This window comes from Euprymna scolopes, chromosome 1, assembly GCF_053919585.1.
Source record: "Euprymna scolopes isolate OS-2025 chromosome 1, ASM5391958v1, whole genome shotgun sequence".
Taxonomy (NCBI): domain Eukaryota; kingdom Metazoa; phylum Mollusca; class Cephalopoda; order Sepiida; family Sepiolidae; genus Euprymna; species Euprymna scolopes.
In genome coordinates this window covers 156182775-156195137 of record NC_136482.1, presented here as the reverse complement: position 1 = coordinate 156195137, position 12363 = coordinate 156182775, and the positions used below count along the sequence as shown (strand labels likewise).

Genomic DNA, 12363 nt, shown 5'->3' with positions numbered 1-12363 from the left:
AAATCTGCTTCACAATGAGTGTGTATAGAATCGAGTCCTCTTGGTTATCAGCATCATAATATCTGTAAAAAACGTATACATTTATCAAACGATATAATTCTTTCCACTCCCATTATCTGCTTTTTTTGCTACGATAGTAATATAACCGACGCTAGTCGTTGCGGTGGTTAGTGACGTGGCGTCTGGGTTCCGAATCTCGAGGTTGGTGCACTTGTTATGTCCAGTCAACCTGTGGATAATTATAAATGTTCCCTATTTGGTTGAGCATATATGGGAGTGAAATAACAAAATGTCACTAGCGTATTATGCAATGTTCTTTTTGTAAACCAATGAAGCTTAGGCGTTTAGACAATGTTTGATCACTGTAATTTCACATACCCATCTCAGTAGCAGCCGAATAACGTAACGGTTAGAAGCGCCAACTGTCGTGTAGACGGTCGAGTTTCAATCCTTGCTTGAGGGAGTTGCTAGTCTCGCTGCAGTGAAAAAACTGCGAAACAGAGTGTCTGTAGACACACACACACACACACACACACACACACACACACACACACACACACACACACACACATATATATATATATATATATGTGTGCGCGCGCGCGTGTGTGTGTGTGTGTCTACACACACACACACACACACACACACACACATATATATATATATATATATATATATATATATATATATATATATATATATATATATAGTCATCAACAGACACACTGTTTCGCAGCTTTTCAGTGAGGCTAGACTAGCAACTCCCTCACGCAAGGATTGAAACTCGACCGTCCACACAACATAAACCAAGGAAAAGGTCTAAGGATTCTTTGAAAAACAACTTGAAAATACTTTAGATAGATGTACATAACTGGGAAGCTAAAGATCGATCACCGTGGAGAAAACTATCAGAGAAAGTTGTAAGATTTTTGAAGAGCAGCGTGTAGATCTTGCTGTCTTAAAACGGGTGGTAAGACAGCATGACGAAAATATAATGTCAGAGAAATTGCGACAGGAACTGAAATGCACTGTATGTGGCAGATACTTTCTGTCAAAAGCTGGTTTTGTTAATCATATGGAATCACAAAATCAAAGACAGAGCAACAGTCTTATGAGGAGGCTTCTACAGCACACCTGGCAACGCTGAGTTGTCATATGTGTGGCCTAATCCGCAAATCTAAATGTGGCTTGACACGGCATTCGAGAATCCACAATGTTCTATCGATCCAGTAGATATGTCCCTGCTGATGCAAATCGCTATCTATTTAAGAGCCAGGTACGTCCCCGGAAGGAGTACTGTTGTCACATCTGGGCAGAAGTTGCTAGAAAGGACTTATTCTGCCTTGATAGAGTTCAAAATAGACTTCTTAGCCTCGTAGGGGATGTCCTTTTCTCTTCCCTGCAACCTCACAGAAGAGATGTTGCGAGCATATCTCTGCTTCATCGTTATTTATTTCACGAAAAACACTCGTCTAGCCAAAACCACTATCAATAATTTTCTACACTCTTTATCTGTGCTTAAACCTAAATGTAGATTCCATGAACAAAGCTTCTTTCTTAGAACTGCACGCCTGCTTTCCAGCTGACTACAAATTGATTGTCTTCAAGTCCAACGTAAACAAGTTCTTGAGGAACCGTCCGCTAAGTAATCCAATTTACAAAATTCCCACTATTTATTCTTACTATGATTTACTTTATTCTTACTAATCACATTGACTAATGTATACCCATTAACCTTTATCCTCTAGTGGCCTCTAGGCATTGATAAATGGTGATTCCTGTGTAAAAAAATCACAAACGCTTTCGATCTTCGTTGAATCATCATCTGTTAAAAAGCAAATGACAAAAAAGTAAGGTAGAGAAAAAGAAGATACTTCAAATAAGTAATTGTGAAGCAGGCGTTTCAATACAGACTCTATGAGAATGTTTTCAGACTATTCAAGAGAGACGTAACTATTTAAATTCCGTGTTCTAGCAATCATGTCACTGGATAAAATTGTATTGATGAATTTATTCTGTGACAATAATTCTTTTATTGATTTTAACATAAAAAAGATCATGAGAAAATCGAAAAAATGTATGTATAATTAAGCTGAAATTTTTTGTTAGTTTTAACAATGTTTGCTTAAATATAGATATATATATATATATCTATACACTTATAAAATTTTTTTTTTTTTGTGTATTGATATTTATATTAAAAACCTTTTTTTCCTATTTATTTGGTATTTATTTACTTCCCCACGAAAACAAAATGTGATTCTGGTTTTCAGAGTAGGGATAAGAGAGCGAGAAGTGCTGATTCACGCGATTAGGCTACTGAGAGTTGGGAGGTGCTAGAAATCTACCGGGTGACCCCCCCCCCCCCAACAAAAACAGGCCTCAACTCTAATTAGGCCCCGTTTCTTAGTGTTTTGTCCGAATGAAATGAAACTTTGGTCATAACTAGTTTATTATATTCAAAAAATCACATCAAAACACTAGGGTCTTTGGCCTTTTTTTCTCCGTTCTACAACATATGTTCTAGATGGCCTCCATTTAGCTTTTGTTTTTTGGAGGGTCACCCTGTATTAGTCTAGGGGATGCTAGAATTATATTAATCTGGCGGCTACTTATCTTGCTTTGATTTAAAGTACTTCTATATTCTTGCCGTCGCAACAACTTATGTGTTAGATTGTTTAATGGTTGTCCGTACTTTTCTGCTGGCGACTCTCGACTGACTTATTTATCTTTTATTTTTTATTATATATATATATATATATATATATATATATATATATATATATATATATATATATATTAATTTACTTTTAATTTTTACATTCTTTCATTTGTTTTTAGTTTTTCGGGCTTCTTATTAATTAACACTGATCACTGACTGCTAACTTACTGACTCTCAACTCTCTTTCTGACTGACTAATTCTAGCTCCTATATTGAGAATCCCGCTTTTTTATGACGTCAGAAGTGTGTTTTCCAAACGTGACCAATTCACGTGGATATTTAAACATTTTTCACAACAAACGAACTCTCAAAATGTTTTTTTCCAATACATTTTTAATTTGTATTGTTCATTCATTTTGGTCTTACCTTTTTTAACATTCTGATTCCAAACAGAATGAACAATAAATTCTTTTTACGATATAAACAATATCTAACTATTTCTAATAGAATTTAACAACAGACTAAGTTCTAACATTCCAATTCTAAACCTTGCTTACAAGGTTCGAGTCTCGGTTTATCCTAATCTCATTTTCACCTATCTAATACTCTTCTTATTTACATGGAAAGGGGACATCTTTTCCTTGTAACATATGTAACCGCCTTAATTTGACTGGAAAAAGTTCTTTGTCATTCATAACAACCCGTCTGATTCTCCTAATCAATGCAGGAGAAATTGGATAGGGGGGTGGCTACCAAAGAATTTTGCTTTTCCATAATTCTCAGTGTTCTTTAAAAAGTTGTAAATAACAATTTTACTGCGATTTACCTTAGCTGCTCTCGCTCGCTGTGACAAAACTTGCTTATGGAATCCTAGAATTTGAGAGCGCTAAACTTCGGTTAGTTTTCTTGCTTTATGCATAGTAACACCTTTACACAGTGATTGCTAATCTCTAACTGAACTAGAAACATTAGAATTACCATAAAGCTAACAATTTATATCCTTTATCTTATAATTTTGATCATGTGTAAAAAGGCTAATTTAATAAAAAATGTAAATTTTTAACTAAAATTTTTGGAATATATTTTTTGGTTCCATAACCTTTTAGATTGTAGTATTAGTAACCTTAATTCGAAACAGTTTAAAATCTATCCTTAAAAAAAGGTTTCTGTTTAAAGATTTTTAAGGAGTCTTAAATTTTTGATCAGCAGTATACATATATATAAACTTATTTTCGATTGCTGTTATTTTTTTTTTTATTCAGGTAGTTAAATTTTTCCCTAATGCTATTATATGTATATATTTGATAGGTTGATATGTTTTGTTCTAGGAGTTGGGTTTTTGGACTATCAACATGTAAATGGGTGCATAGATAGTGTTAAGTTATCTTTTGGGGGGTTAATTATGTGGATGGTATACTAATGTGGCTTTGTTTTTCGATAATAATTTATGTAGATGTATATCAACATTCCAACTAAAGGCGTGTACGACCCATAGATTATTTTAGTTAAACGTCTTCGAGTATTTAATTACCAAGTATGTAAAAATGTAAAAGTGCACTCACCTTAATATACTTGTTGTTAAAATTTGTTGCCGCTCGGGTAGTTTGGAATAATAAGTGGCGGATGTTTCAGGTGGAGCTAGGTAGTAACTAGAAGATGGTCCTTATCTAAAATTAGCCAGGTTGTTTTATGCTAGCGTCTTCTACCATGATTAGATGCGTGTCGTAGTTAGTTATAATTATGACTATTTTTTTTATAGTTTATTTAAAGCGTAGTTACAAAAGTGCTTGTAGTTCATAGACGATTCAACTTTTACATTTAATGTCTAAGTATAATTTTAAAGATTATCGGTTGTTTACCATAAAACTGTTTATATATATATATATATATATATATATATATATATATATATATATATATGTGTGTGTGTGTGTGTGTGTGTGTGTGTGCGTGCGTGTGTGTGTGTGTATAATATTTTATATATTGATCATTTATTATTTTTCAGATTTCTATAAATTCATTATACTGTTCTTAGCAGTTTTTCTAAAATTGTTTAATATGTTTATTTCAACGTTTCTTTTGGGTTGTTTTATAAAGAATAAAGTGCTAAGACAACGAATGTTGTAATATATATATATATATGTATATATATATATATATATATATATATATATATATATATATATATTAAGCATGGCAAGTATGCTGCCCTTTGCAAACATTTCTGGTAGCTGCATAAAAGATATCGTAATCTCGTCATTTAACAACCCAATTTACAGTAATATTTACAATATTCAAACAAGACAAACAAGACAAACGCATATCGTTATCTGTAAAAAAAAATAATGATAAATAAATAAATAACAAAGGACTTTTCTTTATGCAGAATATTTCTTTATACTTAAATTCGACCTAGTCTGGGTGGCCGGCGTTGTCCGCGTGTTTGGAGGTGTGTATTGAGCAAAAAAAAAAAAAAAAAAAGTGGTAGTGGGCAGGCAGGCTCGAACCCGTAACTCGAAGGTGGAAAAGAAAGTGAAAGAAAACTAACATCTTACCCCCTCCCCACTTCATGACGCGACCAGAAGTTCGGAACGTTGAAATTAGTAAAGTCATTCTAACCTATGCGATGACTTGCAAAAATGCGACGCAAAAAAACAACAAAAAAAAAAAACGACACTCTTTGTAGAAAACTGCCCAGATAATAATCTCGTGGAAATCCTTCGCCTATGTCGAAAGTTTTATGCAGACATACATGCACACATAAACATACATGTGAGATTTATATTATAAATTACAAAATAAAGAATATACGCATTCATCGCCATGAATTTAAGATGAAACTTAGTATAATGTTAAATTTATTACTAAACGGAATGATTGAAGCTAAAGGATAATTTGCATACATATCTAAAAAAAAAATTATTATTTCCATTTCTATCTTTTCGGATTGCACTTGCTCACGCCACTGTGTATATATTTGCCCTCTACCGCCCCCATAACAGCGGAGTTACTATCTTTAAGAGCATATCTGAGAAAATTGACCACACCCTGATGGCTCATCCTTCGGCTAACATTCACGTCTGTGGAGACTTCAATCTTTACAAATATGGCTTGCTTAGCTTACTCAAACAACACAAACACGACAGATGAAGAGAGGAGGTTCTGTCACAATTTCTCCATTGCTTATGACCTAACTCAGATAATTAACGAACCCACCCACCCGTGTGCCCGACGCTAGTAGTCAATATGCAAGTTTCCTAGATCGTTTGCTCACAACTTGCCCTGAGCTATGTTCATCTTCCGTTCTGTCTCCACTGGGATCTTCTGACCACATGGTTGTCTCAGTTAAGATAAAAACAAAATGTAATAAGCCCTCCGATATATATATATATATATTATGGCTGACTGGGATAGCTTTCGTACATTTATCTCAGATCTACTCCAGCGTTCCATGTTTTAAAAGAACGTATCATCGATAGTATCGGACCGCTTCATACCCTCAAAAACTTACTGCAAAAACCTAACAGCCAGCCGTGGTTCTCTCCAAAATATGTTGCTACCATTGCGCACAGAAATCACTATTTCCGTTGTTTCCAACGTAATAGATGAGACTAAAGCCGCCTTCAGTACTGCCTGCAACCACTGTAAAAGAGTAATAAAGAACACAAGAGAGTTGCATGCTCAGTCTGTCAAGTTCAAAGTAGCTGAGCAGCAGCATGGTTTCCACCGATTTCGGCAAATAACAAAGAGGGTTCTGAATAGAAGTATGTGCTCTATCCCAACCATCATCAATGGACCTGAGGTAATCTCGTCAGCATCGGACAAAGCCAAACTCTTTGCCAATAACAATTATTCTACCCTATGCGATCACGGCCGCCAGCATCCCGTATTTCATTCGTTGTCTTAGCACTCTGAAACCATGCTATGCAACATGCAAATATCTGTGCGTGATGTTGCCAAGCTAATCATAAATTTTGATCCCAGTAAAGCAACTGGCCCTGATGGCATTCCAATTACAGTGTTCAAAAAGCTCAACAGAACTAGCTCCTATACTTACAAAGCTGTTTAAGCGTTATATTTTTTTTACACGGTGGTAACCACTTATCAAGGCCCGGAAGCCACTCAGGGATAAGGGTTATTGCAAGTACAGTACGTTAGTGTGGAGATTTAATGAAGTGTTTACTTAAGAGGGCGGTTCATTAGGAATTTGTTAACGTATGACTTGAAGACATCCAAGTTGTAGTCCGGTGGGAAGCAGGCAGACGGAACAGGGTTCCACAGGCGTGCAGTTCTAAGAAAGAAGCTTTGTTCATGGAATCTACGTTTTGATTTGGGCACAGATAAAGAGTGGGGGGATTTTTCACAGTGGATTCAGCTAGACGGGTGTTTTTCGTGAAGGATTGGCGAGGGGGGACCAGAGATTGGAGTTCAGACGAGCACCTGCCATGGAAACATCGATAAAACAAGGATAGGCTCGCAACGTCTCTTCTGTGGGAGAGAGGTTGCAGGGTAGAGAAAAGGGCATCCCCCACTAAGCCACGAAGTCTATTTTGTACTCTGTCAAGGCAGGATAGGCTGTTTTTAGCAGCTCCTGCCCAGATATGGCAGCAGTATTCCATCTTAAGGAGAATTGCTTCCCAACACCCTGGAAAACCTCATCAGTATGTCCCTTATTTAAAAATTCAGGTGATCGGTCATCTCCCTCTCATTACAGACCAATCAGTCTCCTGTGCGTCATAAGTAAGTTGTTGGAATCTGTGTTAAATAGAGAAGTAGTCAACCACCTCAGCAAAAATAACCTCCTCATGTGATATGCAATATAGTTTTCCTTCTTCTAGATCTACAGTAGATGTGTTAACAGTTATATCTCAGAGGATTAGCGAATCTCTCGACAGAGGCTTCATTTCTAGTGCAATTGCCCTTAATATATCAAAGCCTTTTAAAGTCTACTCCCCAAAACTCCAGCTACGGTACAGTTGGATGGAAATGTCTTTTTAATTATTAAATCATTTCTCTATGATAGGTTCTGTAGAGTAGTGGTTGATGGGAAGAGTAGTTGTTGATGGGAAGAAATCAGAAGCTCACGCTATTAATGATAAAGTCTCTCAGTAGATATCTCACTATTGATGAAATTCTTGTATAAGAGCCAAATACGACCAAAGTATTGTTGCCACATCGGGGCAGGAGCTGCTAGAAGCAGCTTATCCGGCTTTCATAGAGTTCAAAATAGACTTCGTAGTCTAGTAGGAGATGCCCTTTTCCCTTCTCTGCGATCTCTTTCCCACAGAAAAGACGTTACGAGCCTGTATTTGATTTATTCTTATTTTCATGGCAATTGCTCGTCTTAGCTCCAACCTATTGTCACCCAATTACTAACAATCAGGGACTCCATGGTGTCTCGAGGTTTGGGAAACCCTGGACCAGATACACTTACAAAGTGTCATTAGTCGCGGCTGGTATCACACAAAATGTTCGTGAATGATCAAGGAGGATAAAAAATCGAGGAGAGAGAGAATACTAACCAGACCTCCACTGGAAGGGTGCGGATTAGGCTAAAACCTTATCGGCTTATCGCCGTTCTTAACGGTTTGTTACAATAACACAAAATAATTGCAACGGTTATTAAAAAATGCGTTGAGCACTGAAAATCTAGGGAGACTTGTCACTCAGACTCTAGGGAACACCACTTGTTATTTTAAGTGAGTGATTATTGACAATGACTCCTCTGGAAATTTCTTAATGAATAAATAAATAGATAATACATACATACATACATACATACATACATACATATATACATACATACATACATACATACATATTTCTATTTAACACCAAATATACAAAACACACATTTTAAAGTGGGCGGGAACATACCTGTTCTGTTAAGCCTTTTCAATTGTAAAGCCAAGAAAATACATATGTTCAAATTAGAACGTAAAATGTCCAGATGTGAGGAGATCAATGCAATAAAAAGCAATAAAAACAAGCTAACATATGTACATATATTTTTTTTGGGGGGGGGAGGGGGGAGAAAAATAAAGAAAAAAGTAATAAAATAAAAAAAAAAATGACAAACGATAGTATCAAGACCCCATATCCCTACACCGAAAAAGAAAATCAATTTTTGGAACGCCCACCTTACACGCGATAAGTAACCAATCTTAGTATTGGAAAATTAAACGTATTTACCCAATAATTCAAATATTTCCCAATTTAATTGAAATCGTGACAAACCCAAACGTCTTATTGTCTGTTTTATTGATTTTCATCCTTTAAATATGTTTTTTTTATTATTATCCTTTAATTTATTTTTTGTGGTTAGAATAATTGAAGGAAATAATGGCACCCATAGTGGCGTTGCTTCATACACCCTGATTGGTCAAAGTGATGTGACGTCATTCTCCTCAGGTGCTCTGAACGAAACCCCTTACATATCTAAGTATTACATAATGGTGGAGCAAAAAAAAAAGAAAACAAACAAACAAAAAAAAACAAAAACAAAAACAAACCTCAGAAACCTTAACAGAATTTGTTTTGAGAACAAAAAGCAAGAAACAATAATATCGTTTGTTCGTTTGTATCTTTGCTCTTATCGTCATCGGCAGTGAAATTCGTCTTCCCGGGGGCAATAATCAACACATACATGGTGAAGTAATATTTTTCTTTGTCTTTTTCCTTATTCTTTATAATATATATATATATATATATATATATATATATATATATATATATATATATATACTAGCAGACCGCCCGGCGTTGCCCGGTCGTAAATTACGCATAATATGATATTTTAATTCATACAGAAACTAAGACATCTGCATGCGAGTATTATGCTTTTTCTAAAAAGTTCACTTCTTGTCAGTAAATTAAAAAAAAGAAACAAAATGCTCGGACTGAGATCCAAACCCAAAAATAAAGACAGTGAGTCAAGTACGATAACTATTAGGCAAGCCTCACACGATCTTTAAAAAGTGTGTTCAAACCAACTTATTTTTAATATAAACCATTCACGCATGCGCATTTGTGGAACAGCCAGCAAACATATAAAAATCCGATGACCCTATTTTTCAATGTTAACCTTTTAGCAGCTCATTCTTTCCGGAGGAAAACCGATTAAAAAGTTTTCCAAGTGTCTAAATATGCTATGTACCAAATTTCAAGTCTGTACATAAAAAATCCTTTAGTATATATGAGTTGAGAAGTGTCTTCACACTTTGCGTACTTTCATGTAGGACTACAGTTGAATTAAAAAGTCACGTGCACACATACGAACAACACTTAACTGAAGAAATGGCAAGCTTCTGCCAAGAAGTAGCAATCATATATATATATATATATATATATATATATATATATATATATATATATATATATATATATATATATATTACAACTTCATAAGCTTGAAGAATCCTAGCGTGGATGAAACGCGGAATATTCTGTGTAGCTTAATCGCAATATATTATTTTATAACTTACTAACTATATATATATATATATATATATATATATATATATATATATATATATATATATATATATATATATATATATATATATATCGAGTCGAAGCATCTCTCACCTATAGCAGATTTAACCGTCTTCCTCCGAAGGAGGAAGTCTTAAGGGAATATCAAATTCATAAGCGTCCTCTAGTCGCATTTATATCCCCATCAGGTGAGATGATGGCGTTAGGTTTCTGAAGTTCTTGCAGGAATATATCGACGTCCTCCTATGCACCTATGTGTCAATATGATTGTGCAGTATATGGTAAGACAGTATATCGTGTAGCTATATATATGTATATTTGTGTGTGGGTGTGCGCGCACGTGTGTGTGTGTGTGTGTGTGTTTATAAAATAAATCTCGTAATATATATATATATATATATATATATATATATATATATATATATATATATAGATAGATAGATAGATAGATAGATATACACTCGAATTTAGATCATTCCGAAAACTTTTTGGAGTTTACTGTAAAAAAAAACATGCTGAACATAATAATTTTGCAGTGTATTAGAGGATGCTATTTTTACACTGCAAGATAACATGTAAACAGTTTAGCACGTTGATTGTTTGATATAGATTTAAGTGTATATGTATATTTCTATATAATATTTTGATTGCATAAATTCCCCTCTGGATGCTACATACAAATTAGACACCATCTTATGTGACCTTAGAACGACATTTTAGATACATTTAGTGATTATAATAAAATCCTACATTTCCTCCGAAGAGCAATATCATCATAATCGCAGCATCTTTAGACGGGTAGTTCCTATTTTCCCCTATAAATCTAAAGTCCTCATACCGCCTTCAGTCATCACCGGGAAGAAATATATACATTATAATATTATTATATTATCTTGACAACTTTTCGTAACTGGATCATACACTTATAGGCATACAATTATCTTCTCATTTCCCCAATCAAAAATAATTTCTCTCTCCTAAAATTTCGGAAATTCTCATTAGCTGAGAGCTGAAATATCAATTATTACGGACTACACACCTTATTAAAAAAACGAACGCGTCTGAACTTTACAAATATGGCGGCTCTCTTTACACGAAACTATTGTTTTATAAATATTAAATCAATTACAAAATTAGTAACCGTTGATAATCATAAATGTACGTATCACCACGCAATTACCCCTACAAACAAACAATCTATGAAACAAAAACATAATATTTACGGGAAGCATTGTTTTTTTTTCGATTTTGTATCTCATTATTGTAACGACAAGCTATTATTTTGTTTATTTTTTATTTGCTATTATTTTGTTTATTTTTTATTTTTATCGCGTAGCTATCACTCCCACCAAACGATACAATAACGCCTGAAACATAACATCAATATTTACGCGTATAATTACTTAGTTTTCGTTTTAGGCATTAACCGCTTAGAATTCAGTTGACGCCCCACTATTTAATGCAGGTGCTTGATTATAGATCAATTATGGATACACTTTTTTTTTAATAAAATGACAACTTTTATTTCTTTTTGTTCATAGTATTTGCGCGTGGGGATCTTGACAACGATTATTAAGGTTAAAATTTGAGCAAATATTTCGCCCCTCCTCACGATATTTTGACATCCCCCACTTTCAAGATGTGGTGTATATTCCGAAAGCCGTTCTTAACATGGGGATGTTCCGGGTAAGTATTCCGAAAGCAGTTCTTAAGATGAGGAGGTTTGGGGTGTTCATTTCGAAAGACACACTTTACATGAGGATGTTGGCGTGTATATTCCGAAAGCCGTTCTTAACATGAGGAGGTTGGGGGTGGACAACAACAACAACAACAACAACAACAACAACCGTACTTTATATTTTTACGATGGTGGCATGTTTGATTATAGAACAATTGTTTTTTATATAGATTTTTTTTTTTACCTTAAATCCACCTGCACACTTTTCTTTATAATGACGACTTTTAAAGGTTTTACACTATGCTGATTAAGAATATCTCGTTTACATTCGGCGGATACAAGTATCCGATATAAAGCCTTGTATTGTGCACTTTAAATCATTAACAACAACAACAACAACAACAGCAACAACAATCATTCGTACTTTAATTTTTCTACGAGGGGAAAGCATGCTTCCACCGAGCAAGGTCGGTTAACGGGTTCTGCTAGTATTAGATAATACGAGATATATTTTCTAATATACATACAC

The 12363-nt window shown here is 34.6% G+C and overlaps 1 protein-coding gene across 2 annotated transcripts in view; it reads right to left on the bottom strand.

Moving 5' to 3' along the window:
- The window catches only part of LOC145276825 (uncharacterized), a 173387-nt gene that overhangs the window by 49996 nt on the left and 111028 nt on the right, over nt 1-12363 (bottom strand). The gene's annotated exons all lie outside the window — the stretch shown is intronic.